Raw genomic sequence first — 26,439 nt, forward strand, 5'->3', positions numbered from 1 at the left:
TAATAGGGAACCTTGGAGACTCATTGAAAAAGCAGCAAAGGCACAAGTTTCTTTTTATTATGAAAGATGTTTATGTGAAGAACAAAATAGACAAGAGAAAGTAACTGCTTCAGAATACTTGATGGGCACTTTAATCTTCTATTAATATGCAAATTTTGTTCTTTAGAACCCCAGTAAGAGATTTTTTTCCCCCAATCAGGCTATTTAAAAGTAGTCCTATTCTCCCAAAGGTCCTTCTTGCAAGAGTCTAAGTGAAAGTGTTTTTTATGCTAATTCCCAAGATGTTTTTGTATGCATCATTTTCTTTTGAAATTATATGGAGTTTACTGAACCACATTTGTAAAACATTCCACAGTTGATTTCATTCTAAAGATCTCCTTTAATAGAACTGATTCCCTTGTTGATCTGTGTCATAGAGAATGTTAAAGAAAATCACTTTTAACAACATGGAAGAAATAAGAAAAGGCTGTGGACAAAACTGAAGATACAAGCTTGTGAACAGGAAAAGGACAATTTTTGTTGAATAATTAACCTCATCAAGAATCTGAGCCTACTGGAAACTTTGGTACTTGTTACAATTGTAAAGTACCTCTTCATAAACAAAAATCTCAAGAATAATCAAAGGTACAAGCCCATCGTCTTTGGCTTTTTTGCAGACATTTTTTCATCACATATTTGTTTTTCAATACCTTGCTTTTTCAAAATGGCTATAATTATAACAACAATGCAATGTCAATTCCCTATTGGTATAGACATTAGGATGAATAATAAAATTATTTTTATATACTCTGTTTAAAAACAAAATTAAATTGAGCAAATTTGGAGATCTGATTGGTTACATTCAAGGATTCACAAATTAGGCCGCATCCATCTTGCAAAAAGAAGGGAATTCCAAGAGCCTCAGAAAAGGAAAGGCAGAAAGGGGGTGGGGCCAGGAAATCATAAACAAAGGGAAGGGTTGTTGCAGGCAAGTTCACCTTCCTTCAGGAGACTCGGGAGTCTTATCAGGTGGTTACCTCGCTAGTGCTGGCCAGGGAATCCCAGGCTGACTGGTTAAGATCCTGTTTCTGGGAGAGGCTGAAACTGCAATTTCATTTGCTGATGTGAGGCTCAGCACAAGTGACTCCACTTTGGGCCCACTGTTTCTTTTTTAGCAAATCATACTGTTCTCCACACGCCAACCACTTCAGCTACAGAGTTTATATTAAAAAGAATAAAAAATTTTACATTATTTCTTTTCTTGTCATATTGATGGAGGAAGAAGTCTTAACATTTTATCAATATGGTACCCAGACTATGATTTCATTATTTTTCTCAGGGAATGGGTATTTATTATTTATCTACCTTGTTATAGTTATAAAAAATACTATCTGGGGGAAAATTTGAGTGACTAATATTTCTTCTGGATTAGGAAGACTATTCTAATTTTTAAAAGTTTTTGCATTAGTAGAAATTGTGACCCCTCACTCACCACCCAAAATTGATTCTTACTTCAGAAATATTGACTCTATATTTTTTTCTGGAGTAAAAATAACTTCAGAGCAAATTATGACTCAGGCATGAAATTCAATCTCACCCAACCTCTTTTATTTATTTAATTTTTTTAGCACAAAAACAGTGGCTTTCACCTTTATCATCCAACCCACGGACCAAGTAGGGAGTTCCAAATGTCATTTTTTATTCTAAAAATTAAAATTATGCTGAAAGAGAAGTTTTACTAACATGAAGGGGAAAGGGGCATGCTTTCTGCTGACTCTGTGCCTTTTCAAATTAATTTCCCTTTGGCTAAAGTCTTTCTCCATGTCTTCCACCTGGCAAAATTTTTCAGGGTCCAAGTCAAACACTTTCTCTGATGAAAATTCCCTTTATCTTTCCATTATCCCCAGGTTAAGAACAACCGTCTATGTCTCTTAACATAGCTCTCTCCCAGCAGTTAACACACAGACTTAAAATTATTTTGTTTACATGCTAAGCTCCTCTAACAAAAATCTAGACAGCTGTCTTTTTTAATCTTTTTAATTAGCAGAACATAGTAAAGATTCAATAATTTACCTGTCTAGTCCACTATATGTGCTTAACTACTAAAATGAAGATGTATGTTTGGGTAAAGTTTTAGGGGTAAAAGTTTTTCCTTTTTTTAGGTTAATCAAAAAAATCAAAACAGCTACTGATGCTATTTTAAAATAAAAGGCACACTTTCACATTATAATATTAAGTATAGTTCTAGAGGTGTCATAGTTTATATAGTATTATGTTGATTAGAGAGAGAGAAAAAAATCCCTACAGAACTGAAATCTATAGCAATGCCTTCAAAATTTGCCATTTGAGACCTTGAAAACTATCCTGACAATAAAAAAAATCTCATTTTTTAGCAATAACAACTGTGGCATATTGATAACCAATACTTTAAATCTCTCTGCAGATTTAACAAACAGGGCCAACTGCTTTGGGGCTTAGATGCAGTGAAAAGCATGTGATTTTAGCAAGCAAAAGTAACTAACAACAGTCACAACAAAAATTGATGGAGTGGGTTTGAAGATTGGTTTAGAAAGGAGGGAGCTGACTGAGTTATTACCACTTGGTGCATTAGGGATAATAGCTGTGCAGACCTTGGATTATAGATACCAGCTCAGCAGAATCTAATCTTGCCCAGAGAGAAATATTTATATTCAGTGTATAAGTTTTTTCAAAGGCATAAAGAGTCCACAATATACATTTGGAGGGAATTTGTTCCATGGATAAGAGTAAAATATTTTATCTCCATTGTTAAGTGGATTACCCATGGACATTAGAAACTAGTAGCTAGTGAGGCTACTGGCTGATGCCCTGATCAAAATCTTGTCATTATAACTGTGTTCCTTGGGATAAATCAGAATAAAGAATTCAATACATTGCTCACAATAACATCCCTGAGAAAGCTTCTACTGGCTGATATGGCTCACTAGGGATAAGGGATATGTCTAATGTATTTAGCAACAATTAATACTGGCTGTTGTGGTTGGTTTGAAGTTGAAGTAGTTGGCCTTCTGTCAACCCTTAGTCTTCAAAATTGAGAATTTGTCATATTTAAGTTTTTCAACCATGACTAAATGTAATCCTCCAAGATACGTGTTTCTGCTACTGAACATTCTAAGAAAATCCATGGACCAGCATAGTAAGTGATATTTTTCAATGGTCTTTTTCCAATAAAACAAATAACATTTGCTTTAGGCACTAAGAACCTCTATAGGAAATAAAAACTAGAAAGAATAAAGTAAATGCCTTCCCTTGGAATAATATGAATTAAAAAACAAAAATAACCAATGGCCATAGTTGGGCATTATTTCTACTGTCTTTGTTGGCATTAGATATGCCATTTGTACTATGTGCTCATTTTCACTGAAGCTTAAGGTTAGAAGAACATGCTTAAACCTGTGATCTGAGAGGAAAGGTAATGTTAGAGACAGATTTATAAGATGAACTTTGCATGTCACTAGAGTGCAAATAAACTCATAAAGAGAAGCCCTATTAGAAGCAAGAATTAACCAGAAAATGCAACAGATGACATGACACAATGTCTTGATAACATGAAGCATAATGTTCTTAAAGATTGGTAAATATATAACCAGGAGTTTGTGGAAGGTATTGAGTTAATGCTATCACGTGTACCATAAGAAAATTCTTAGTAAATGAGAAATTCTTCAGATAGCTTGTCATGTCCTTACCAGCCAACCAGAGAATTAAATTGCTATTTGTGCTTAGCAAAGTTCAGCAGGGCAGTTCCTGGGGTCAAATTTTCCAGGACCTTTGAAGCTAATTAGGATGAATTCAAAGGTTATTCTCTGGAACTCTAAGAAAGTTGCTGACTTGTCTCTACTTCTCCTTCCTGGCACTCTCTCCTATAAGCTAAGGTATTCTATGACTATTTTTTCCATTTCCATCATCTAAATCTAATTGTAAACCTATACTTGTAATACTACTTCAAATACAAATCTACTTTTTAATCTAAAACTGAAATAAATCTGATTCATAAAAGGACTAACAGGACATTCTTGAGATGGTGTACACATATTGGGAACTCTTTCTGCTTAAGGCCAGTAATTTGTTTCCCACAGGTGACCGCTGACTGTGCACAGAGGCCTAACTATTGGTTAGTAGTATTACTATCAGACCACTTCATTGGTTCATCAAAAGCACTATTGAGATTATTGTTCAGAATTCTGGGGTCAGGGATGTAAACATATTGTTTCAAGTCAACAGGATAGAGGTCATCTTTTAAACAAATGAGACTCTTCATCCATTTGACTCTTTTATACCAAGTTTATGTGTAGCATAGCCAAAGCAGAACCCGATTCCACCATCTCCGCTTCCATCTCAAACCATTCCTCCTGTCTTCCCCATTTTGATATGTGATATCCAATCAGTTGTCCAGTTAGAATCCATGAATTATTCTGGTTCTTCCTTCACCCTAGTTCTTACATCCAACCTGTTGACACTGTTGGTACCATCAGTAAAATATATTTTGAATCCATCTATCCAAGTCACTACATAGTATTTATACTTCATTACTGTAATAGTCTCCTATAACCCTTACTTCTGCCCCTGCCCTATCTCCACTATGTTGTTTATACACTGCTGTTTGTGACTCAAAATGCAAATCCTCTAATCTTACTCTGCTTTTGAAAACTCTTCTGTAACTTCCCATTGGACCTAGAATAAAATAAAAACTCCTAACATTAGTGCAACATAAAGTGTGTTGCCAGTTGCAACTGGATAACTGCAGAAATTAAGAATAAGCATTTAGAGATGTTTATGCTCATTTGAAAGTGCTGTGACATGTATATAGGTGACCAGTGAGCTTGTTTTGTTGTGAAGGTAGATAGACCAGTTCATGGAGCCAGAAATCACATGGTGAGTTGTATATGACTCAATATGCATATGAGTTTCAGACAATACAACCTTGTGAATTAAAATTATATATTTTTTAAATGTATAGTCTTTCACCACAAAAAGTTTAAAAACTCTGCTGTCCATGATCTGGCACAGCCTCCTCTCCACCCCCTCCTGGGCCACTGGCCTCCTCACTTTCTGTAGCACAGGGACCTTCTGACATCCTGAATAATTAATGTCCTTTCACTCTTCAACCCTTTGCACCTGCTGTATCTTACAGCCGTAATAACCGTCACTTTACCTCATTTCCTGGTCTACTATATGCTTATTTCTAAGAATTGGATTTGTACATTCTTTTCAGAAAAAATTCCACATGCTTTTTCCTTCCCAAATGTTCTTTTTCCAATTTGTTCTCGTTTTGAAGAGCTAGCTGTTTCTTTTCATTTTCTTTGAAGGATTTTCTTTGCTGATTTTTGATAACACCCCCTTTTCCTGAGCCACTCTCTCCTGGACACACACAAGAAGTGGCTCCTCCCCTGCTTTCTGACTTTGGGCTGACATGTACCCATTTCGTTTGTTCAGCTTTCTGAAGTAGAGTGAGCAGAAAGCATATTTTCTTTAACTTTCCCAAAGCTCAACTCATGTCAGGTAGCAAATCAAGTGGTGTCCCAAGCTTGCCTTTGTCACTCTGCTGATATGAAGAGGAAAGTGTCAAGAATATCAAGTGTAAAGCAGTCCAGAGTTTGTGGGGGGAAAAGCAAAGATTATTATAGTATGGGGGGGACTAAAGAGAAAAGCAATAAGAAAACTGATAGCTCCAGACAAAGCTATATATTTCATCATTTAATAATATGAAAAGCTAAATATATTCCTCTAGTTCTTCATTGCTTTAAATTTTTTATCATAAATTTGTGGAACTCAACCAATACAGATTATTGAAATTTGACTTTAATATATTTGGTATTCTGCAGAGCCATTGTAATCAAGACAGAAAATAAAATTAAGCCTTGGGTGAAATCCATATGAAAAGAATTTTTTCTCAATTAGATGGCTTTTCTTGTCAATTAGATCACTTTGACAAAGATTTGCAATTAAATATCATTGCTGGATACATGCATTTTAATTGGTCTAAAGTAGTGTTTTTTTCTCAGTTAAATCCACTACTTCAAGACTACCATAAGCAAGAATAATCTCAAATATATTTATACATAGGAGTAGATTATATAGATACCTTTTTTTTTTTTTTTTTAATTTAGATGCTATAATTCTTGGGGCTATAAGAAAGAGTAAGGAGTTCTAAATATATCTATAGTTCAATAGCAGAAGAGAAAATTTTGCAGTTCCTTAATTTTTAGAAATATCACTGTAGGAGAAAGGATAGCTTGTGTCTATAAGCATTCAAACTGTTGATTGCTAGACTCAGCAGTATTAAAAAAATGAAGGGGAAATCACATATGTGGACAATGCTTTAATTTAATAACAATAATGTCATTGTCATTCTCGCAATAAAACTCTTTCAGAAATAACCTGTACCTCCAGTCAGAGGGAATGGAGATCTGAAGGAAAACCAGTATTTGCCCACTTCTTGTATCCCAGGGTCAGTTTGTCATGTCATGAAGGCGCTGTGCCTAAGGTCAGAGGAAGAGTTGTGGAAGACTTGCCCCTTTTAACCCCAAACTATGAAAGCTCCTTGCAAACTGCCCTGTTCTCTCCTTTTGTGTCACCCCTGAGCCCTAACATCTGTTACCTGGGCCACTGCAATGGTGTCCTCTCTGTCTCCCTACTCCCAAACCTTTCTCTCTCTAATCCATTATCCACTGCATCAAAGTTACCTATGAAAAATCCTGAATCTGCTGACATCCTTTAGTGCTTTGCCATTGCCCTTATGCCCTTTCTTTGGCACAGGAAGGACGCAGTATGCAGACTGACCAACCTCTCTCCACTTCATGACATCCCGTTCTTCCCTGGTTCTCTGTGTGTCTTTTCGGGTGGGGGTGGGGGGTCCTCAGAAAGAAACAAGGAAAGGGGAAGGAGAAAGAAAATTAATAAGTAGGGGAGGGTCCAGGGAAGTGGTGGGGAGAAGCATCTGAGGAAAGTCCTGAGTCCTGCTTGTTCCCCGAATGGTAAGTTCACTAAGGACTAGGCCATGTCTGTTTTCTCTATCATTGAACACTTAGAGCCTAACACAGTGCCTGACGCATAAGACATATATATTCATGAATTAACCAGTGAATCTGTTCTAAATTGTCAAAAGGTAGTGAAATGGAGAATATGGCTCATTCTTTTGTAATTATTTTTCAATGCTCTGTCTATTGTAGAAATTTCAAAAGATTCAAATGAAGTATAGAGTGGTAAAAATCAGTACTACTGTCACCTCCCAAAGAATAACTGTGACTAACAGTTGCTATATGTCCTTTGGAAACTGCACTAGTCAAAGGTTTTTTTCTGCCTTTCCCCCCCTATTTTTCAAAACCACACTATAAAAATTATGCGTTCTTCCCATTTCTTGCAACAGCATAACATAGATATTTTCAGTAGGCCTCACATCTATTAAAAACCACTTCTACTAACAAAATAATATTTTCAGATCACTCATTTTAGCTCCAAATAATTTGGAGCAATTCATTAACCCTTCATCCCAGCGCCTCCCTTACTCCCTCCACTGCCAGACCCGATTCCATTGTAAGACCATGGTCTCGACCATGAAGACGGAAGGGGGTTTTCTGATTTCTTGATACACTCATTCTTTCTGAAAGGAAACACTTGGTTGACCCAAACAACTCAGTCTTGGGGAATCAACCAGATCTCTAGAGTGTACCCTGAACTCTTCCACCTGATATGGAAGACTCCCTGATTTCATTGGACTCTCTTGGCATGCAGTGCTCTTCTGCTAGAAAAACAAGCCATGGATGAAGCCAAGTCTTCTTCCTTCTGCCTCGATCTTCCTCCTTCAAAATACGGAGTTACTGCAATGGCAGCCAGGACTGTCTCTGTCCTCAGGTCATTATGCCAGATCCTCAGGGAAAGATTCATAAAGCAATTACATATTAGAACTCAGATTTTAAGTGCCAAAGTGTACTGCTTATGTTTCTTTTACATTTTAAATATACAAAAATTTTAGAAATGTTTATGTAATGTTAAGGAAAATTGCTTATGAAAACATCAAGTTAAAAGCAAGAAATATGATTCTATTTTCAGTAGCTCATAGTATTTAGGCGCACAGTGTACGGACATAGATTGCCTGAGTTTGAATCCTGGACCTACAATAAACTAGCTTTGTAACCTTGGGCAAATTATTTAACAGCTCTGTGCTTCAGTTTTCTTTTTTTTATATTTTTATCAAGGCGAAATTCATATAACATACAATCATTTTAAAGTGTACACTTCAGTGGCATTTAGTGCATTCACAATGCTCTACAACCATCACTTCTAGTTTCAAACGTTTTCATTACCTTAACAAAATACTGCATATCCAAAAAGTTATCATTCCCCATTTGCCTCTACCCTCATCTCCTAATAATCACTAATCTGCTTTCTGACTCTTTTTGCTTATTTTGTATATATCATATAAAAAGAATAATATAATATGTTACTTTTATGTCTGGCTTCTTTCACTCAGCATAATTTTCCAGGTTCATTACATTGTGTCATATATCAGTCCTTTTTATAGCTGAATAATATTTCATTGAATTGATACACTATAATTTATTTACCCATTCATCTGTTGATGGACATTTGGGTTGATCCAGCTACTTTCAACCCATGTAGGGCAAGAATTTTTAAACATGCAATACCTGACTAATAAGGAACACTTAACTTGTCAAATAAAAAAATGAAATCAGCCAGCACAAGAGCTGTGTCATGTGAAGGCCCTATCTTGAACCATAAATATATAGGCCATATAATAGAGTTGCATCTTATAGATCACATTTCATAATAAATTTGTGTTTGATTGGTTAATTCTTGGTACCAGAAATCCTTATATGCAAGTATAGCACCTAATTTTGTAAAAAGTCATTTTGAAGCAAAAAGGATACATAATTATTATTATTACTCTTATTATTTGTACATCAATCAAAATTATACCTATTTTTTGTCAGATTGCCAAAAAATATATTTTTTGATGTGCCACAGTATTTTATTTATTTATTATTTATTTATTTATTTATTTATTTATTTATTTATTTATTTATTTATTATTATTTTTTTTAACATTTGACTTTATTTTTTTAATTTTTATTTTTTAACTTTTTTATAATTTTTATTTTTGTTTAAAGTATTACAGATGTCCCTTTTTCTCCCCAATGACCCATTCCCCCCCGTTCCTTCCCCCTCCCCAGTCACTCTCCCCACCATTGTCCGTGTCCTTGGGTTGTGTATATATGCACATAAATTCTTTGGTTACTCTCTCCCCCTCCATCCCCCCGCCCCCTCCATCCCTCTGACATTTGGTCAGTCTCAACTATGCTTCCATGTCATTGAATCTATTCTGCTCGTCAATTTATTAAGTTCTTTAGATTCCACGTATAAGCGAGATCATGTGATATTTTTCTTTTGCTGCCTGGCTTATTTCACTTAGCATAATATTCTCCAGGACCATCCATACTGTCCCAAAGGGTACGAGCTTCTTCTTTACAGCTGCGTAGTATTCCACGGTGCAAATGTCCCACAGCTTTTTTATCCACTCATCTACTGATGGGCACTTGGGCTGTTTCCAGATCTTAGCTATTGTAAACTGTGCTGCTATGAACATCGGGGTGCATAAATCCTTTCTGATGAATGTTTCAGGATTCTTAGGATACATTCCTAGGAGTGGAATCACTGGGTCAAACGGCAGCTCCATTTTTAAATTTTTGAGGAAACTCCATACTGCTTTCCATAGTGGCTGCCCCAGTCTGCATTCCCACCAGCAGTGTACCAGGGTTCCCCTTTCTCCACACCCTCGCCAGCACATGTCGTTTGTTGATTTGTTGTTGGAGCCATTCTGACAGGTGTGAAGTGATACCTCACTGTGGTTTTAATTTGCATCTCTCTGATGATTAGCGACGTCGAGCATTTTCTCATGTGTCTCTTGGCCATCCGTATGTCCTCTTTGGAGAAGTGTCTATTTAAGTCCTTTGCCCATTCTTAATTGGGTTGTTTGTCTTTCTCTTGCTGAGTGCTATGAGTTCTTTGTATACTTTGGAAATTAACCCTTTATCAGATTCATCCTTGGCAAATATGTTTTCCCAGACCGTGGGGTTCCTTTGTATTTTGAGGCTGTTTTCTTTTGCTGTGCAGAAGCTTTTTAGTTTGATGTAGCCCCATATGTTTATTTTTTCCTTTGTTTCTCTTGCCCTAGGAGATGTATCAGTGAAAAGTCCCCTACGTGGGATGTCTGTGACTTTACTGCCTATGTTTTCTTCCAGGATTTTTATGGTTTCGTGCCTTACATTTAAGTCTTTTATACATTTTGAGTTTATTTTTGTGTATGGAGAAAGTTGGTAGTCTAGTTTCATTCTTTTGCATGTATCTGTCCAATTTTCCCAGCACCACTTATTGAAGAGACTGTTTTTACTCCATTGGATACTCTTGCCTCCTTTGTCAAATATTAACTGACCATAGTGGCGTGGGTCTATTTCTGGGGTCTCTATTCTGTTCCATTGATCTCTATGCCTGTTGTTGTACCAATACCAGGCCGTTTTGGTTACAGTGGCTTTGTAATACAGTTTGAAGTCTGGTAATGTGATCCCTCCCACTCTGTTCTTTTTTCTCAAGATGTGTGCCACAGTATTTTAGTAATTAGTTTATGTGTTCCATGAGATGAAAAAGGTTAAAAATAGCTGGGTTAATCTATTTAATAGGGACAATAATAATCCTTAACTTACAGAGTTGTTATGAGGATTAAATTAATCTATATGTATTTAGCATTTATAATATCTCCTGTTTCAGTGTTTCTTAAATTACATAAATGAATATAATTATGAATTTGGAACTGATAATATATTATACGGTTATTCATATGTATACATTTATAGAAACTACTGCTCATAAATGTGTCAAATAATTATTTTCCTAAATATTGGTATTGTGCATGGTTATTTTTTCTGAAGGTTTGTATTTTTCCAGATTTTATATGAAATATTAAAATACTGTCAGACACGATAATTTCCTTCAAATAATTTCAGCATCATAGCTATTCATTTAGAGTTAGTCTAACACAAAGAAATAGTTGAACAGGTGGACATGTGCATGAAATTTAACTTACATTCTTTTTAAACTACATCTGCCTTTCAAGTGACATCTGTCGTAAGAAAGATTTGTGCTAGATTTCTCTGCAGCCTCTCCATTCCCATGTGTCATTACTGTGGTCAAGCTCATGACTGGGGAGCCCTGTGATCCAGGCCCAGGTCACCCAGTTTCCTCTGTCTTATTTTGGCCTATGGGGGTATATTGGTAGTACTCTGCCATCAGCATGTTAAAAGCTGCTGTCACAGAGCTATACTGCAACAGTAGTCATAAGCCATTTTTTCAAATAAGATCATTGCACTGACCCCAAACATGTTTGTACTGCCATCAATTCAACTTGTGTTGAAAACTGCAAGTGAGGCCTGACAGCCACCAGGTAGGAGAATGAAAGACAACAGCTATCCTGGCCTCATCTGTGTATGTGTGATCCACGACACCGTGAGGCATCCTTGTACTGTGTTTTAGGTGCAGATATCAAATGTGAAGGGTCTGGTGTCTTCTTTGGACAACAGCCTAGTCATTGCACCAAATCTTAGTCTTCTGTTGAATTAAACTTAGATATAGAAAACAGATTTGCAACTTTTCCTTCAGACTGAACCCAGATGTGTAAGTTGGGAAAAAAGATGATATGCATTAATAACCCATATTTAAATAAAGTTTACAGAATAAATTTCTACCCCTTGACTATTGATCCAGAAAATGAATAGATGTCAGTTTGTTATGAGGCCTGGTTTTCTGTGGTGCCAAATGCTCTGTTTTCCATTGTAATAAACAGAACAGGCCAAAGTGATATTCTGTGATGCATGTAAAAACAATTCAATGCAGTATTTTTTTCTGTTTTTTACAGCATATTTTGAAATATATCAAAAATAATTTCTGTCAATATCACTTGGGATTACTTTATATAAAAATTTCTGCATGCTGTCCTTTGCAATATTTTCTATCTATAAATATATTTCTACTGAACCTTGAATACTATGACTGTTTTATTCTTTATTGTGACTACTATGAATAAAGGGTATAGAAGAAACCACACAGTTACTGGAATGTTTTCATAAAACTAAAGAATTATGTCAGTAATATTATCCCTAAAGAAAAACAGATTTCTTAAAAGAAAACAAGACCAAGTAAAAGTGGAGGGCTACTTTCAGATCAGACAAAATATCTTCTCACTCTCTTTTATTTTAATTAAAATAAATGAAAACAAATTGGGGTTACAGAAATCATACCTCACTTCCTACAAAGTCCTTTAGGTAAGTCTACCATACAACATCAAGCAAAATTGAACAGAGGGTCTTATAAATTACACTCCTGGATTTCATGACATGATCTCATATCCCCCCAGTACAATACTGCATAAAATGGCAGGAAATTGCCCTGTCCCGTGGTACCACTATATACTATTATTAGGAAAGATGTAACAATTCAAAAGCATGTTACGTTAGAGAGGTTCAATGACTTTACCATACCAAAACGCCCCCCCTGAAAAATAATTTGCTGTTATACCATGTAACTCTAGATATATTGAAAAAACACTGCCACTTCAATATGAATCTAATACTCGTCAAAATCCAAATATTTCTAACTCTATGTGAGGCCAAAATAAGTTTTTGTTTTGTCTAAATTAAATTTACATGAAATGTAATTAACATGATATATGTATCAAAGAATTCTGCAGAATGTTCCATTATTTCATAGGAAGGGATGGATGGAGTTAAATTTGCTTAGTAGTGGATACCTGTCACAGGTCAATTCAGGGAACCCATGGAGCACACATAGTCTTTCCTTTAGCCCCAGTTACCATTTTCCACAGTGAGACCAGAATAGATTTTCTAGCCATGACTGAGTTCATGTTATTTCCTGGCTTAAAAATCCTCAAATGGCTTTCCATCACACTGAAAATAAATACTGTTTGTTTGTTTTTTCCTATTAGAACCAATATATCTGACTCCTGCCTGCCACCCTGAATTAATCTTGTACCACCTTCCCCTTCATCACTATGCTATTGCCACACTAGACTTTCTGATCTTGAACGTGATTAGATCTTGCACAGCTAAAGGCCAATGCTAAAGGCCACCCAGTCACTGTCCTATCAAACTTCCCTGATTTTCTTCCTAAACGTATCATCAACTGAAAATTCATTATCTTTCCCTTCCTGAACTAAATTTTAAGAATGGAGATTTTGCTTGTCTTCCTTAACTCCAGGCACACAGTAGGTTCTCAAATAACATTTGTGCTATAAATAACCTATATAATGATCAATGAACTTGTATCAAATTTTTCAGAAAATCCCTCCAGTAAAGATTTACCCAAGTATGGAATTAAATAAGCATGATAAAAAGAAGAGAACCGAATAAGGAAATCTGAATAATTTTGAGAGATGGTCTTGTATTGTCATTGAAAGCCAGCACTAACTAGGAAAAGTCATTTGGGCATAAAGCCTAGTAAAAAGCAAGGCCCAGATCATGGTAGGAATATGACTAGAAAATAAAAAGCCTTCTATTGCTAATCATACTTTAGGATCCTATGGACCTATAGATGAGAAGTAGAAATGTTTCCGTAAGCCAGTATTTCCCTGGATATGGAAATTACACAATATTTTACTCTTTCAAATTAGTACTAAGAACTAACACAATGATACTACATCAATAATTTCAAGATCTTAGTTGCTTAATGCATATTTAGGCCATAGGGTACAGGCCAGTCAACACTTGATTTCTCAAAATCTAGTTTGGTAATATTCCCACTTTAGTATGCACGTATGTTTATATTTTTAAACTGTATTAATATTAGAATTATTTTACACATAAATAAATGCACTTACATATATAATAAAAATTATGACCGTGAACAAGTTAATCTGTCTGTATCTGTTTTCTCATCAGTAAAATGGAGATGATGATAATACAACTTTATAAGGTTTTCACAAGTATTAAATAAGTTCATACTTATTAAACTAGAAGAGAATGTGGCAAAGAGTAAGCAATAATAATTAAAAACTATATATAAATCAATTTTGAAAATTGTGCTATATGTGTTCACTCCCATTAGAGCTTTTTAAAAAAAATTTATTGATTGATTTTTATAGAGCCAGAGAGAGAGATTTGTTATTCCACTTATTTATGCATTCATTGGTTGAGGCTTGTATGTGCCCTAACTGGGGATCTAACTCACAAACTTGTTGTATTGGGACAACATTCTAACAACTGAGCTATCCCAGGCAGGGCCAGATAAAGCTTTTTTATCACATATACCAATAGTAAATATTTGGTAAATGCTTTAATACGTAACTAGTCATATTTATATTAATCTAGAAAGGGAATCAGGAAACTTAAGAGAAAATGTCTTACAGAAGCAAATATAGATAAATTAATCTACTACTGAAAAATTAATCCATTTATCAAATTAAGTTAATTCATCCTCAAGAGGAAAAAAACACTAATAGCATTAGTAAAATGCTTAGTAGTTGACAAACATTTTCACATACATTGTATCAGTTAAGCTTTATAATTATGCTTATGATGACTAAAATTTAAAATGATTATGGTATTTACTCATGATTACATTTTTTATAAATCCTGATGCCATTCCAATTTGTAGCCAAGGGTGTCTTTGCTAGCATTTTAAATCTCTTTCCAATTCACTGAAGAAAGTGTAGAAGAATTTAGTTTTATATTATTTTATATTATTCTTGGCATCAATATTTATTGAACACCTTCTATGTGCTGGGCATTATTCTAGGTACAGGAAAAACAGTAGTTGTTGTTAAGAGTCAAATTCCTGCCCGGCCGGGCATGGCTCAGCAGTTGAGCATTGACCTAAGATCCAGGTGATCTGGGTTCGATTCCCGGTCAGGGCACATGACTGGGTTGCGGGCTCAATCAATGACTCTCTCATCATTGATGTTTCTCTCTCTCTCCCTCTCCTTTCCTCTCTCTGAGATCAATAAAGATATATTTTTTTTAAAAAATCAGAAAAGATCTCCAGAATTAGAGACTTCATAATTAAAAAAAAAAAAGTCAAATTCCTTGTCCTAGGTAGTACTGCTTTTATTTTATACAGTCTAGTGCAGGAGACAAATACTAAAAAAGATAAGTAAAATATGGAGTCTTTAAATGGTGGTAAATGCTTTGTAGAGTCAAGTAAATCAGAAGAGGGAGATAAGATGCCAGGGAAATAAGGATGTTGCAGCTCTAATAAGTTGCTCAATAGAGTGTTTAGGGAAAGGGTGCAGATTGAAACTAGGCTTATGAACTACTGTGGATATCATGAGGAAGATCATTCCAAACTAAGAGTAAACCCACACTGCAGAGTGTCTGGCATTTTTAAGGAACACAAGTGGACTGAAGTCAAAGGAGTGAGGTTGAAGTAAGAGAAAAAGTCATAAAGATAATGAGAAGCCAGATAGTTGATGATCTTGTAGGTCATTGTAAAACCTTTGGTAATTTCCCAAGTGAGCTGGAATCAGTGTAGAATTCTGTGCAAAAGAGTGGCATGATTTCACTCTGTTTCACAAATATGACACCATGAGGACTCCTGCTGCTGCTGAACTGATTGGGGTGGAGGGATCTGGGAAAGGAACAAAGGCAAAAGCAGTGAAATCAATGTTAGAAGACTACTGCAGTAACCCACAAGAATGCTGACAACGGCTTGGTCTAGGAGATTAGCAGAGGAGTTGTTGAGAATACTTACATTCTGAATATATTTAAAAGGTATTGTTAATAAAATTTGATAATAAATGGGATATGGGGAGTAAAATGAAGAATTAAGGATGATTTGAAGGCCTTAGGCCTGAAACCCTAGAAGAATGGAGTTGCCATTAACTAAAATGGGGCAGCCTAGTCGAAGAGATAGGTATGAGTGGGGCTGTGCGTGAGATAAGGTGTTTGATTTCAGATATGTAAAGTTTGAAATTTATATTAGATAGTCAGTGAAGGTGGCAGTTAGATATCTAATCTACAGTTCAGGAAAGAAGTTCAGGCTATAATGATACATTTTATATATACAATGTAGAATGTACAGTATATATTATATTTACATAAATAAATAAATGTTTGTGACTGAGACTGGAAGAGAGCAAAAGAAATGAGAAGGGAGACTAGAAGAGTACCAGGACCAAAGGGAGGAGAAGGAATCGATAAATTGCTTTACTTTATCATTTATGCAAGAGACACTTACTTTAGAGGACAGTGGGCAATCATTAAGTCAGGTTTATACAATGAGATACTTATGGTTTGTTAAAGAAAATTAGACAAATGTTGGTCAATCCTAAACCCCACATTCTCACCATTTATCTAGGGTTTATAGGCAAAATGGCAAAAGAATCAATTTTATAATGGGTGACATTTATGGAAAAGATGAAAATGTGATTTTATTGGCACAGCCTTATGATTAAATAAGATGTTTCCTTCGTGTCATACCAAATGCAATTTCAGTCAGTGGTGTGGCCAGGAGATAATTATTATGGGTACATGAAAATAGTGGAGGGCAGGACTTACCCTCTGCCTAGTAGGTCTAACCATGGTCATTCTACTGGGAAAGATCCAGTTGTAGAGATTTTCTTAATCCAAAGAATAAAGCCTAAGTTTGTTCCAAACATGATTGTAACTATAAACTTATTTTACTCTTTTTGGTGAAGAATCAGAAAGTAGGACATAAGAACTTGTCCTCAGATTATTTTTTTCAAATAATCATCATTGTTATAGTCCACATGCTTGCTACTTGCCAAAATCTCCACTCAAGTCTCTTTAAAACATTAGTTTTACTTATTTAATGACTTGTTTTTAATTAAAACATAATTCTGGTGAGATTAGGCAACTTGTGCTTTCCTTCTAAATTAAAATGACTTAAAATGTGAAGGCTTATGTTATATGGGTAACTCTAATACCCATACAAGTTATATGCTAGTGCTACCGACTGAGAAATGGGGACATTATGAGAAAGAATAGCTCTGCAAGAAGGGCAAATGTAAAGATTTTATATAAGAAAGTAAAAAGTATTCCTTTGAATATAAGTTTTTTTCATACCACAGTATGTTTTTTCTTTTAACTTGATTTCTATTTAATCATTCAAGTCTAATAGAAACAGAAAAGGAGCAGATAACATCCACAGACAGGTTGGATGTTTTACAGTGATCCATTCTTTAAACACAGTCACAAATATATTTTTGTGTTATTTATATCAATAATGATCAATTTATAATCAGAATACACTGCTCTTGCCACCTACACACTGACACAAACAAGCCAAAAATTACAGATGATCTCTCCATATTACTGCAAAACATTCATGAATGGATCCCGAACACTGTCATGGATAAAACTTTTAATATAGCAATGTGTAACTCTCTCTTGGAGTTCAAATTGCTACAAGATATTTATTGGCATATAGTAAAATTCAAAAACTTAAAGATAACTGGGAGTAAAATGGACCTCTAAAAAAAGGAATTTTCTGCGGTCTCGATTTATCCCTATATTCAATGTTCTCAGGCATATATTGTTGTCTAAAAACAAAAATAATAGGATTTCTGTCATTTTGCCTTCTTCCACAATGTAACAAATAATCTAGGAGATAAAAAATAAAATATGAATTTTCCAAAAATTTATCAATACCAAAACGTAAAATCTTGTTTTAGCACAAAAGGGGGGGGGAAGGATGGAATATGCATTTTTTTCTAAATGAACACAGGAGCATTTACCTTATAAAGACTAGTGCTGAGAAATGCCACTCATTTCTCATCAGTTATACCAGGAGTAAATGGCGGGTGTTAAGCATGAGATAGAAATAAAAAATCTTCAAAGCAATAACAGACACATGAAACACATCCCAAAAGGAAATAGGAGAGCCACGGAAAGAAATAAAGTGAAGTGAATACAACCTCACAGCTAGTGCAAATCCCTCAGGAATGCTCCTAATATGAACCGTTAAAGCCATGTGTTCAACATTTGATAAATCTAGGTCCTTATTTGTCAGACGGGGAAGCTCCAGGCACAAGTAAGCATTAACCTGATCCCATAAAGGCATTATACTGTCCGTCTTTGTCTTTCACTGCAAAAGGACTTTGCAAACTTGTACATCCAGATCTTACTTCTATGTTTCATTCTTATTAGTAAAATAAATGGAAGATCTTCATGTTTGAATATTAAGTTCAAGGAGTTCATTCTTTCCAGATGATTATTGAAATACATCATGACCATGTCTACATAATGGAAACATCAGAAACAATCTCCTTCATGCTTTGCTCCACGCATCTTTTTTTTTTAACTCAATCAACATGGCATATCTAAAAAGTTTCAATGCGGAAGTTAACTTCTCTAGTATCTTCATAGCAGTTATGTTGCCAAGCATAACTTGTTGGAGGATCTTGTTCTAGTTCCTTCAGTAAGTGGCCTTGGGCAAGTCATAGTCTTATATTAGATTTCATCTCTTCACTTGCAAAATGAAATTGTTGACTAAATAATCTTTAAAGCCCTCTCATCCCTACCACTCTATATTTTCAAATTATTCCAAGCTACTATGAAACACAAAGAGAATCAACCAAGACTGTAAAGCCCAGTGTGTTTGGTCTGTTTATCATCCATCCCTGCCAGAGCACTCACTGTGTGGCAGGCAGTGTGGCAAACTCTTAACAAAATATTTATTCATTTAACTGTTATAACAACTCTATGAGAAAGTGTTATCACCCCTCCCCACTATTTTATATATGAAGAAACTTAGAGAAGTTAAATAGTTTGTCACAAACTGTATATTAAATCCAGTATAATAATCCATATAACTATTCTCTACTGCCTCCAAGTCAGATGGGGCACAAGAACAAAAATCAATACTTACAAAGAAGAGAAAGCTCAATAGAGTTTTTGCAATAGCCCCATTAGGGCAGAAAATGATAAAGTATCTTATTTGGAAGTCAAGAAAGCAAAACTGATTCTATAAAACCAGGGCATACTGACACAGATTAATTCCCATTTTGAATATTGTTCATCTGCCTAATCTGTGTCTCTAAATCCAAGCCCTTCTTTATAGTATTTAGATTTATACTCTTACTATAAGTCTTTCAGAGTGTAAAATCTATAACAAAAAAATGTGTAACATCAATGTATACCCATGACATGAGTACCATGAGTCTTACTCTGCTTCAGTGTTTTTCTAGGATGCTCCAAATTCTAGGACTGTGCTAGCTGAGGGCACTCCACTTCCCAGAACCATTTTCAATCCAGAAGACTTACTTGCACCAGAGTTCATTTTTATTTTTAATGAAGAATCTAGAATTTTATTTCAAAGAACTTTCTATTTAAAATATGATCATTTAAATAGAATTAATTAAGATACAAATTTCACAAACCACATCCAGGTCAGGGACAAGAGCACACTTGAAAAATTTAGTGGAAAAAGCATTTCTCTTTACTCAGGGGACAAGTTATGTAAACCTTCCCTTCATGAGACAGTCTGAGATTATAATCTAAAATGCAAGGAATCAGGACAGTGCTTTTTGGAGACTTTTAAAGTTAGTATCCCTTTCTTTTAAAATACTTCAGTGGGCTCTCCAAAGTAGTAAGTAAGACAAGATGCTTGTACAGTGATTTATATGGTATTTTCCATCTTAACAGCTGGACTCTTTATGTTTGTAGCGTTGCCATGTGGCACACTGTTCAAAGCAATGCAGTTTTAGAAGTCCTGAAAGCAGGATGTTCACTTAAGGACTATATAGAACATGTTACAAATTTAAAATATGAAAAGGAAAGGAATTCAGTTGCAAAGAGTATGAAACCTGAATCTACAAGCTTTTCCAATGCTTTTTAATGCAGTCAAAGGGGGATGAGAAATATTCATTCTTCCAACTGTCAGCAAACATATGTATGAAGCTTAACTGGCTTCATAACGCCCACAGGGCTTTTCTTTTAGTTTAGTTTCGTTTTCCAACAGGTTTTAAAAGTCAGTAATTTTTTTAAGCAGCCATTCTCTCTTGCAACAAATCTCTTTATTTTTTTTAAAAAAGGATGTATATATTTTAGATTAGCACATGTCTTCTTCAAGATATTCTGAATGCCTAATTTATTTATATTAATCTATTTTTCTAATTTTTACCAAAAAATTGTAATATAAGTTGAACAGATTAATATAAGTGCAACAGTATGTTTTGATCACAAGAAATAATCCTTTTGCTTGTTGAAACAAGAATCAAAATTATTTCATACTATAAACTACTAATTTAAAATTATTAATTATAGTAATAAATTTTTTAATTAACACTAAAGAATAAACAATGTCTTTAACTGTTGCTTAAGAGCTAAAAGAAATAACTTCTAAAATTAAAAGTAGAAATAAGCTTAGTCTCAAATGAGTACTTTTCTTAATATTAAAACTGTACAGGACAGATTATGTGAATGCAAAATTAAAAATTAAACTAATTTCTGCTTTTGGATTTAAAACTCCCAAAAGATAAAAAAATATTAGTATTAATATTCAAGTTTAATTTTTTGCTTTAATCATGTTTAATCATTTGTATCATGAACTGTAAGACAAGAAATCCAATTTTTTGGCTCATATGTTAGAAATAATTGAATATGTGACATAAATAACTCATCCAGATTTTTTTGTTTATCTACACTCTTTTAAAGATTCAACAGTATATACAGAAGGCATAAAATGACTAAAGAAGATATCTAGAACTATTTGTTTTTATAAAATAGTAGACATATGGCTGACTTGATCTGAAAATTATGTCAACTTCAACTTCTTTCAAAATTGATTACCAACTGTGATACAAGTTAATGGATAAAAAGAGAAACAGCATTATTTATTCAAATACCCAATTGATGATTTGTATTAAGGAATTTGCACAGGTTCAAAGGAAAATCAAAATATAACAAGCAATGACTTATATATACACAAGAATAAAATAACAAATCTTAAAAAATTCCAACAACAAATATTTCATTCCTTTTGCTGAGGACTTTGTCAACAGCATGCCAATGGGCGAAGCTGACAGTGCTTTAATATCCAGCCCCGTGTCGTGCTTTTATCTTCTCTGCAATAATCCTGTAGACCAAGTGATCAAAACATAAAACAAAAACATTTTATATGTTTACATATATTAAGGGAAAGTGATTATAGATGTGATGAGAAAGAAGAGGGATTCCTTTCACAGTATTTAAAACGATGCAATCTTAACTTTCAAGTTAATTACAATTTATGTATTCATTCATTCTTTCATTCAGCAAGTAATTATTGAACACCTCTTATGTGTTGTGTGCTGTTCTGGATACTGTGGATGGAACAGTGGGCTTTATGGATAATGGCTCTGCTATTATAGCCCTGTATTACAGTGTAGAAATCAATAAGAAATATATATAAGATGATTTTAGATAGTTGTAAGAGTTCTGAAGACATTAAAACAGAGAAATGTGATAAAGAACAATTGAAATGATTCCAGTTAAGTGAACAGGAAAGATGTCTGTGGAAAGGTTATATTTGAGCTGAAACCTGGATGGTAAGAAAAGAGTCATGTAAATATTTTGGTAAAGCATTCTATGCAGCAGGGACAGCAAATATGAAGGCACTTTTGCATGGTGAACATATGCCTAAGAAACAGAAAGAAGGTAATAGTTGTTGGGGCATAGTATATAAGGCAGAAAGAATGAGGTTACAATACCACGTCAGAGAAATATGCATGCGGAACTCCTACTTATGGTTGGACATTCTATCTGAACGGTGCTTCCTAAAGTTTTAAAGAACACTACACAATAGTTCATGGTAGAGTGGGTACACTCAGAGTATCATCTTGAAGACAAAGCAGGAAATTCAGACTCAGTCCTTATTAGAGCTCCTCTCCAGCATGCCAAGTGTGCAAACTTCCTGAGTTCTTATACTAGACCAGAGTAGCAGGGAGGCCGCCAAACTTCTTGGGGATCTATTCATACCATTTACTACTGATATCTTTATAATTGATGGCTCAAGAATTTCTTTACTGCTCTTGGGAGTAAGAGTTTTTCATATGCTGGGAATCCATATGCCTAGAATCCAGCCTCTGGGTATTTCCTTCTGAGTACTATCAAGTTTTCATGTGCTACCAAAGTGCTAGACAGGGCCAGGTACAGAAAACTTGGGTACAGAAACTCACCAGGGCAGAAAGCAAGGGATGCCTAGCAAGCAGCAAAACTGAAAAAACAAGAACTTTGCCTCCAGGATAACCTATCCTCCCCTAGCATATCACCGGTCATGTGGTTTAGACCCCTTAAGTGTTTCCTCCCTAAAGATAACATCTAGGTCTCAGCTGTATTTCAGCTCCAGGCCCAGAAAAGCAGCAAAACCAGACAAGTGGTGCCCTCGCTGCCTCAGGACCAGCTACATTGACTAATGACCCCCTGCCCTGGCACCGATCAATCAGTGGAGACCAGGACCCTAAAAAAGCACACCTAGAAAGCTGATGAATATTCTAGAGGCACTCCCCTGAAATCTCCCCTAGGATTTCCACCTGCAAGAAAGAGATAAATACACTCAGGACAAAGGACCCAGCAAATGCTCCCCACTAGGGAAGCCTGCCAGTGCCATCTCCTTCCCCCTTCTTCCCTCCAAGGGGACCCCACGAGACTTGCAACCAGGGGAGCAATGGGCAGCAGCACCTCATTCCGGGCTAACCCGTCTCCAAGCCCCCCCCCCCCGTGACTTCTCAGTGAGCCAGAGCAGCCCAGCCTAGACTCTCCTGTTATTTCTTTTATGCTCTTCCTTGTTTCACTGTCCCAAGTATATTTTTGCTGCCAACATGGACCCAATACCCTTTGATTCAGCCCTTCCCTTTCGCTATCCCCATCCCCCATCCCCTTTCCCTTAAATTAATTCAATTTTTCTTTATCCACCATCTATTTAGCCTGCCTGCACACCACTGACTAACTTTTCACAAAGTTGATACAGCTTATGTGGCATGAGCCATAGCACCTATTAACCAAAAAATTACAGAAGTTGCTTTTCTTAAGGGGGAGCTGTAAATGTGGTAAACACTTAGTTTTATAGACACCTCTTGGCACACTTGTCTTTGACCTCTTAATTTTGATTCACCTCTAAGTATCTTTGATATATTTATTTTAGTTTATATTTGTATTAATCACAACCTCATTATTTTTTACATTACTGTGAGTATACAAATCTGTCCTGTAGTCTCCCTAGATAAAAAAATGTTTGGGAATTTCTGGCCTGTAGCAATCACTAATCACAAGACTGATTATATTCACTGTATTTCTTTTTTGAATCTACATAACTTTATTCCCTAAAATTTCATAACCAAAGCTATGGTCCAGGAACAATGAAGGATTATATAATTAGGTGGTAAATGTACTAGGAACTAGGAAAATGTAAGTGTAAATATCAACTCTAATTTAAATCATCTAGATTGGCTAGGCCGGATGTCTGAACTTCCGTGTGTAACTGCCCAGGTTTATGGCTCTAGCCCTGTGACATGAGGTACACATTTTCATAAAGGACCACAGACTTTTATAGAGCAGGGAAATGGCTCTTCTGAAAGAAAACTAAAGGTGCTTGTTTTATAAAAATAAATGTTGGGCCAAATGTTCATCCTTTATTATTCCCCCATAGGGGTTTTACAAGATGAGAATCTGGCATTTATTAGCAGGTCATTTAGGGGTCGGTGGCTGTGGGAACTCAGACTCCTTGTCTGCATTTTATCTTCACCATATGATTTTGGTATGAGTATTAAAGTCTCATAAAGTGTAATATGTCATGAATATTTAATAATTACATTTTTTTAAATATCACAAATTAAATCACTTGTCTCTTATAATGTTATACTATCAATAAAAGCCCATTTAATTCTTCATTAAGTATTTAAAAAATATTTGTTGGTTTGAGCACTCATTAGTTATGGGTAATGCACATGTGTGTATATATAACAGTATGTTCTGAATGAAGTCGACTATTGAATATGATTTTAACCTTTGTCTCCTTAGCTGGGTGTTTGAATTACAAGTAATTTAAATTCCATGTAAAATTTTTAAATGGCTTTATAATAAGTAATATAATGCAAATATAAAATGTATTTGCTAATCTGCTAGATAATCAGATAAATCTACTCTAAAATATTCACACTAAATTAAGAAATTCAGCCAAATCTATCACAATAAAGTGAAAAGAAAAGTCTATTGTTAGAACAATTCATCAAAGTTATTTAGAATGAGTCTATTTGAATTTTGGGCGGCATTCAATGCAACTTGAGAAGATGTGATCCGTGATGTCTGATAGCTTTAACAAAAAATACCTCAGAGGTGGAGAAAATGTTAAGGCAATCTAAAAGTAGACACAAAATAACATCTTGATAAAAACACAGGGCTTGAGATAGGAAGAGGAGCTCTGAGTTCCGGTTTTTGCCACTTATTGTGCAAGTCACAACCTCTCTTGGTCCCAATTTCTTCTTCCTTTAAATAGTTCTTGGAATAATGTGTGTAACATATGTCTGAGTGCCCCAGGCGCTCTGACCTCCTTGCCATTCCTCAAAAACACTAAGCACCTCCACCCTGGGGCCTTTGGAGAGGCTCTTCCCATTTCCTGCAGTGCTCTTTCCCCCAATCTCCATATGGACAGCTGTCTCTCTTCCCTCAAATTTAGCTTAAAATTCTCCCCAGCCCATGCCCAGTTCCATGGAAAGCTCAAAAAGCAGGTAGCCAGGGTCTTCACTTTTCATATGGCTCTGCCGGCATTCAAGATCCAAAAGATACAGAATTGCTTTGAGCAGACAAAATATTAACTTCCACTCTAGGTTTCAAGACACTGCAAAATCTTTAAACAATTACCACTCCACATGATGGGTAAACTCAGAAATTTCTAAGAAATGAATAACAGTCCATCTAGATCAGTGATTTTCAACCTTTGTCATCTCATGGCACACATAAACTAATTATTAAAATTTTGTGGAACACCAACAAAATATATTTTTTGCCGATCTGACAAAAAAACATAGGTATAATTTGATTCATTCACACCAGATATTTTTGTGTTGGCTGGTGTCATTTTTTTAATTTGACAGTCTAAGGCAAAAGAGGTCAGTGCCCCTGACTAAAAAGTCAGCCATGCATGTTTTAAAATTCTTGCAGCACACTGGTTGAAAATTGGTGATCTAGAGACATCCAAATAATAACAATAAACTAGACCCATTTAAATTCTTCTCTTGAGTAAATTAGTTACTTTGTAAGTCTATGTCAGGCAATATTTTAATTTGTTTAGATAATGGCAGGAAAAACTTATTGGACACAAATTACATGTTAAACAGTTTGCTTTACATACATTATTTCTGTTATTTACACAACTTTTCTGGTTATATTATCTCTACTTTATAGATGAGGAAACTGAGGTTAAAAGAGATAAAAATAATTGTCATTTGAAATTGCAGTTTCTGTTCTGCAAGTAGTCACTTATCTGGTACTTACCATGTATTATCAGGTGCAAGCATAGTTTCTCCTCTTCACCACATTTTCCCCATATTCATCATATCAGTGGGTACACCAGAAAATGTAAAGATGACCAGAAAAGAGAAAAATAAAATACAATTATTTGGTAAGATCAAATTTTATTAGAGCATTGTTTTACTATTTGGTTTCTTTATTTTCCTTGCCTTTTTTCCCCATTTTTATTCCAATTTTTTTTAACTTTTTCCAATTTTATACTTCAGTGCTTTGAAGCCTTTAGGTATATTATTTCAATAAACTATTTGGTAACTAAGCTATAAACTATGTGACACATTAAACCAAACTTTATATTAAAATGTAAGTACTAGTTTCTTATTCCTCTAAGTGTAAAATACAGCATGATTATAAAATAATTGTATATTCTGGCAGATATATGGCAGTATGAGAACACTGTTTTTGGAGTCAGTATGGCTTTGATTCAAAATCAGGCATCAAAAGATATTTCCTTCTGTATAAAAAATGAAACAATGCTGACTTTCTAGGGTTGTTGCAAATATTGAGAGACTATACATATGTAAAGCACCTAATGCAGTCTAACACACGGTAGGCACTCTGTCATAAAGAAGCCTGACTTGTTCCTCTGTGGCAATGAGGGGATGTCCAGAATCCTTGAACTACCATTAAGCAGCAAAACCTCAAATGCTACTATGCGTTTCATGTTCCATAGATCTACTCTGTTAAGGTCGGACAGTCTGACTCATCCCTTGTTTTGTTTTCGCCCAGAATCCTTTGCCCCTTCTTTGGGGACCAGCATCCTATTGTTCTTTGAGGCAGTATCCATCTACCACTCCCAGTCCATGCTGCTCAGGTAGGGATGTCCACTCCTTCTAGCTTCAGGAAAAGGCCTATGGCCCAATAAGTCACATGAGTG

This window comes from Miniopterus natalensis, chromosome 3 (genome assembly GCF_054644295.1).
Source record: "Miniopterus natalensis isolate mMinNat1 chromosome 3, mMinNat1.hap1, whole genome shotgun sequence".
Classification (NCBI taxonomy): Eukaryota; Metazoa; Chordata; class Mammalia; order Chiroptera; family Miniopteridae; genus Miniopterus; species Miniopterus natalensis.